Here is a 6,559-nt window from a genome sequence, read left to right on the forward strand (position 1 = left end):
GCAGCAGATAACCGTTTGCAGGCCTTCTGGTGTTCTACATATGTCACCAAGTCAACTACATTGTCAATTCACGAGTGGCCTCGTCTGAACCCGGACATGGCATCTGTATATATTTGGTAGAACTCTAAGTACCATTCCAGACGCGTTAAAATCATCTTTTCCATAACTTTTCCCACACAGCTCGCAAGGGCAATCGGGCGGTAAGAAGAAATGTCCAAGGGTGACTTGCCGGCTTGGAGAAGTGGAATCAGGCGACTTGACTTCCATTCCTATGGAACCATGCCAGTTTGCCAGGAGTCGTTGTACAGCTGCAAGAGTGCCTTCCGAGCTTGATCTCCTAGGTGACACAGAGCGCGGTAAGTGATGCCGTCAGGTCCTAGCGCTGAAGAACGTCTACACAAAGCAAGCGCAGTCTTTAGTTCGTCCATTGAAAACGAAATCTCCATTCGGGGATCACGTGAGGATACAGAATAGTCGGGCGTCTTTGTCCCAGTTGAATTTGAGCCACTGGCAATCCTTCGACAGAAAGAATCTGCGACATCAATCTCTTCTCAGCGTAAGTGTAGTGCCAGAGATTTTAATGGGTAGCGCTGAGCAATGGCTGTACGAAGACCCCGGACGGTTCTCTAGATTAGTGACAGGGGCTTTCTGGAATCCAAAGACTCGCAAAAAGATACCCATCGTTGCTTGTCCAACTTGTCCATGTGACGCTGTATTTTCTTTTGTGTGCGTCTGGCCACTCTCAGATCGTCAAGTGACCTCGTGCGTCTATAACGTCGTTCTACACGACGACTAATCGTTCGGAGTTTTTCGAGATCATTGTCCCTATCAGTGCGAGATGAGTTCACCGGAAGCGAACGCGTCGTTGACTGTAGGGCACTCTTTATTGCGTCCTCTAGATTGAAAGGTGAGGCGCCAACATAGTCTTCCATGATTAACTTGTATTTTTGCCAATCGGTGCACTGGACGGCTCTGGAGGACTTGAGACTTGGAAAGCCATCAATCTTCAGGTATGTTGGGATGTGGTCACTACCCCTTGTTTCCAAATCCGAAAACCAGTGCACTCTGCATGTGAACGAGCGTCAGACGAAAGTGAGGTCCAGGCAACTGCTATAGGCCGATCCGCGCAGATAAGTAGGGCTGCCGTCATTCACGAGGATAAGTTCACATTCAAAAGCGAAAGACACTAACTGTCTACCTCTAGTGTTGACCCTGGAGCTTCCCCATAAGTAGTGGTGGGCATTGAAGTCACCAGTTATCACCCATGGCTGGAGAGTTGAATTCCAAATTCCGCGCAAGCGCTCACTGTCTAGACGACTTGATGGATGTAAGTAGGCTCCGATGATGGTGAATGTAGTCTTCTTGTTTTTTACTGTTAGGCAAACGTGCTGGTTTTCTTCGTCAGAGGGTACAGGGTGATGATCACAAGTTAAGTCGCGCCGTATGAACACAACAACCTTGCTGCGCTCTCCGTGGGTAGAAGACATAAAGTACTCATATCCAGACAGTCTCATCTGAGCTGACAGGTTTGGTTCACAAACCACAATTATGGAGAACTTGTTCGTGAATACATATTGCCGGAACTCGGACATACGCGCCCTAAGTCCTCTGGCAATCCACTGAAGGACAGATGCGTTCTTGACCTCCTCTCGAAAGGATAACATGTTGCGGGCCATCGTTTTACCTTAGACCTGCAAGCACCGGACTCAAAGTGTCAAGCACTTGGAGTGCGCTCGGCGCTGATGGTGTGTTCATGTTGCTTAGGAGCATGCGCATTGCGCTCATTAGGGTCTGCAACATGTTGGTGACCTGGCGATACTCAGTTGTCTTTTCATCAGTAGTTCGTGATGGCATCGAGGTTGGCGGGGATCGATGCACCTCTGAGACAGGCTGTGTTCGTGGAAGTGATGGCCACTCTTCACGAGGTGGGAGTATTGACTCTGATTCTGTTTTCGGTGTATCCGTCTTCGCAGAGCTTGACGATGGGGGGCCAGTTCTTCTTGCTTGAGATGACGGGTCTATATCGGCAGATGTCACGTTGCGTGATGATCTTCTGTGGTGACGCCAACGTCGCCTGACAGTAGCAGCGGCTTCCCTGTGCGTTGAATTGTCGCGCACCATGCATTTCAGCACCGCGCGTTCATTTCTCACTCGTGGGCAATCTTTAGACGACGCTTTATGAGCGCCATGGCAATTGGAGCATTTGAACGCAGTTGCGTGGCAGGTGTCTTCTGAATGAGGTTCGGCACACCGCGGGCACACAACATTGCTGGTACATACTCCTTTGACATGTCCCATCTTGAAGCATCTGAAGCATTGTAGGGGCTTCGGTATGTATGGACGGACCTGGTGGCGAACGTGACCAACTTTGACGTGTGGGGGAAGACTGTCTCCCTCAAAAACAATCTTCAGACATCGTGACTGACCAAGCCTTGCAATGTGCTTGATGAGGATGTCGTCTGTAGTTGGCTTTATTAAGATCAAGTGCAAAGAGTGATTGACTTGCGTATGTGGCGCTTGCCTCCGCTCTTTCTTGCCTCTTGCTCAGCGATATTAGAAGCTGCAGCTCGCTCATTTATATCGGTCGGTTACCGTGTCAACTACAAGAAAGATAAAGACGGCAACTTGTGGCGGGCAGAGAATGATTCACGGTGAGCTATGCCGAACAATTAAACCATGCATTCATCGAAGATGGCTTATTCGTGCAACACATGTTTTTTTTCGCGGCTGGGTGTGCTAACCCAGGGATTTGTAGTTCCCCGAAGGTTTTTCAGCGTTTCCTAAAAGCAACGGGTGAGCACATGAACTTGGACCAATTATTGGAGCAAGTATTGATTTTGCATGAGTACATACGAGCAAACCCAGTTCTCCGCAAGGCAAAACTGGACTGAGAGAAGTGCAGTGTCGCTTGACTAATTGGTGAAGACAGCAGCCAAGCTCCTGTCGAAAAAAATGGGTTTATTGCAAGGCTTGAATTTGAGTTGGCTCGGCTACATTGTTTTAGCTACTTTTACTTTTGGCAACTAGTTCAAATGATGTCAAATTATTATAGGCCACTTCCTGCTTATGAAATTCTTGTAGCCCTGGTTTCAAATTTTGCGAGTCTTTACTTCTAATAATGTCACTAGAATACACGTGATGGACTAAATGCTTCTAAATATTATTACAGAGAATGTGAATGGAGGCAGCGTTTTGACAAGTGAACCTTTCTTCATCAAGGCAACGCTGTTGCTCTCATGAGGACAAGTGAACTTGCCGAAACACTGTTTCCAGCAACGTTCTTTCTCGAAGAACTTCTGATCGCTTCAAGCCTTTTCCTGCCTCTGAACTTCGCTCTCGTTTGGTACTCAATTTGTACGCGCGTTGTCATAACAAGCGTGATGGAGTCAAATTTGTGTCCTATTCGCGATTGTTGATGATTTTAACATTGGTTCGGATATTCTGTTCAACGTTTTCTCGTTATGTTCATCTGTCATTTGTAAATTGAAGCTGCATCTAAGATTGACACTTTCACATCACGTGTATGTACCTGTTTTTTTATGCAAAACATGCAATAAAAAATCATTTAATTCGTGTCGATTGAGTTTCGTCTTACTGTGAAATCAGTCAGCTTAACTTTTGCCTCTTCAGAAACACGTACAATCTTTTAAAAAAATTACCGAAATTTTATGGCCGCATTGCCCGAGTGGCCCGCGGACCTGCATGAAGGCACAAGTGCATTCCGCTTGCATGCTAAGTGGGCAAGGAGGGCCTCAGCGGCAAGCCTCCTTCTCTCAATTTTCGTCCTCTCCCTCTATTTGGCGACTTAACCAGCGACGTCATTAAAGAAATTTTTTGTTCGTGATTTATTTCTTGTAGGATGCCCGGCAACAGCCAGTGGTAAAAACAGCGCTTCTGCTGCTGAGAGCGAATACATGGGAGGTACAGGGAGTTTCTGCTCCCTGAATATACTGTGGAATACTAAAAGAACCTATGCATTGTGCCACCTGTCTTTTCAGCTCTTCCTCAAAAAACAAGCAGCCATGGTGTATGCACGTGATGGGCGATGCGACTCTCCTGGCTACAGCGCCAAGTATTTCACGTACAGTGTGCTTTCCATGCAGAATGGCTGTATTTTACGCACTGAGCTGGTGCAAGTTGGAGAGTTAAACTTGCAGTGCTACTAGTATACTTTTCAAGTGCTAACAAGAGGCCTCTTGCTACATTTTTGTTCACCGTCACCCGAAATCCTCTACAATGTCTCCATGGAAAAGCAAGGACTTGCTAAGTGCCTGACTGCTGTTGAGAATCTAGGCATTCACATACGCTCATTGACAACAAGTACCATATGTTTGTGCAAAATTTGCAAGTGAATCTAAGAAACATTAAGTTTATAAATGTATATCTTTATGTGAAATCGTTAAATTACTGTTTCAAGAAGGAATGTTGGATGCAAGGGGAGGGGGATGGGAGTTTTATCACTCTTGTAGAAAGCACTGTTGTAGCACTCTTGTAGCACTCTTGCAGAAAGCACCCATGACAGCAGGTCCAAGGGACTTATTAGGCATAATTTTTCCCAGATCGACATCCTAGTGTCAGGCTATACTGCCGCAAGCACAAGGCAAACATGCCACACTGGTATGATGTTTGGCACGTTGGTAAAGGTAAGCATGTACACTGTTTATAAAGCTACTGTGGCACATGTACAGTACTTTGGCCCACTCTGATAAATTACCTAAAAAGGCTGATATTTACACGAGTAACATCTTGAAAACTAGCTTTTTAACTCGTTATCATGGTAGATGCACTTGTAACTTAAAAGTTTCCTCTTGCATGCATGATCTAATTACAATATTGAAAACAACCAGCAATAACATACTAGCTTATAAGAAATCGTGGGACTAGTGTAACTTTGAAGAAACTTGTACCGGAAATTTGCTGAAACATTTGTATTTCATTCTTCATAATTGTAGCGAGAAAAAAACATGTGCAGACACAATCAATAAACTCATACACAGTACGAGCACTGGTCCTACGTATGTGTTCCTTATGTCTGCATCTTTTTTTTTACGAATATGAACACAAATGACTCAATACAACTAGCCCCCATCACCACTTTGGCTGCTCAAACATGTTTTGACAATAAAAGCAAGTGCATCCCCAAATACTTTCAGTAGCGACATTGCTCTCGGAAAAACTTATCTATTTTACAGTTCACTGTGACAAACGGAGCTGACACCGAATTTTTTGTAATCTGAGCTCTGTTATGCTATCACATTAAAAGCAAGTCCCTGTACGGTACATGAAAATTCGGTACCTGGAAGTGTAATTTAAATAATGTAAATGATTGGGCATGTAGTCCGAGGGTTGTATGTTTGGTTACTGCAGGTACAAGGCTGTTTTCTTTTTCACACTTATGTCAAAATTACTGCACCCGTACCAATAAAAAAGCACAATTAACATACTTTATATAATCATTGGTTTTTGTATCAGCTAGTTTTCAATAATTTCATATAAGGAGGCTTGAGGGTGACCCTCTACTTTTTGTAATGTTACCACTGCTGAAGAGCTTTCAGCTGGTGCGGCTAGTAATTACAGTTCAAAAGAGGGGTGTGCATCTGGTAAGGAGTGTTGACTGTTTATTGAACAGATGCGCTTCTAACAAACTGTGGCACTTCAGATGACAAGCAATGACAAGGTAATAGTTAAACAAAAATTCTTCTGAACAAACGTGCAATAAATATATGCTAAAAGCAGAGCCTGAAGGGAAATATAAGATTGTAACCATGCCACAGCTTGTGTGATTCTCATGTTCGTGGTAGTCACCAGCTGCACCAGATAATTTTTTTATTGTCACACGAACCCCTCCCCCACCCCCAAAATGTGGATTTATATCACCCATGAGGTAGGTTGACCTACCATCAAGTAAATGTAATTACTTTTATCTTGTAATGTGTCCTTGCATGATAGTGACTTTGTCTCTCTTCACCATGCAGGCTATGTTAAGGACTGCTGGAACATGCCATGGACCTCCGTGAACTCTCATCATATAAGGAGAGCTTTACAAGTAATGAGGCAGCAAAGCCATGGCATATATTCCTCACCTATGAATGGATGAATGGCCATCTAAGGAGGAGCTCATTTCTCAGAGGCACACACGCTTTCCAACATCATCGACCTTGAATCAGTGACATGCATTCATTCTGATGATATTGGTTTGGGTTCAATGCCCCAAAATAGTGATGCAATAATAATGAGGTATGCTATATTGAAGGGTGCCGAGAATTTCGGTCACACGATGTTCTTCAACATGCACCTAAATCTAAGTATAAGGCCTCAACCATTTTCGCCTCCACTGAAAGTGCAGCTGCCTCGGCTGAGATTTGATACAGCATCCTTCGAGTTATCAGTTGAGTACCACGACAACTAGACCACCATGGCGGGTAGTCACCAATACTTAGCACAGCATCAAAAGCTTACCATGAGTAATAAGGTGGCTGTGATCCCATACTTGCATGAAATATCATACAATTTAAAAAATATTGGTCAAAGGATGGGGATCTCAGTGGTATTTTCTGTA

General features: G+C 44.4%; 1 long non-coding RNA gene across 1 annotated transcript; it reads left to right on the forward strand.

Annotated features, from left to right (window-relative positions):
* The first annotated feature begins 4,292 nt into the window (after window positions 1-4,292).
* Window positions 4,293-6,247, forward strand: LOC142764749 (uncharacterized). The gene is made up of 2 exons (XR_012883858.1): window positions 4,293-4,643; window positions 5,976-6,247. It is a non-coding gene; the product is annotated as an uncharacterized LOC142764749 (long non-coding RNA).
* Window positions 6,248-6,559: the final 312 nt, after the last annotated feature.

Source organism: Rhipicephalus microplus, chromosome 6 (assembly GCF_043290135.1).
Source record: "Rhipicephalus microplus isolate Deutch F79 chromosome 6, USDA_Rmic, whole genome shotgun sequence".
Taxonomy (NCBI): domain Eukaryota; kingdom Metazoa; phylum Arthropoda; class Arachnida; order Ixodida; family Ixodidae; genus Rhipicephalus; species Rhipicephalus microplus.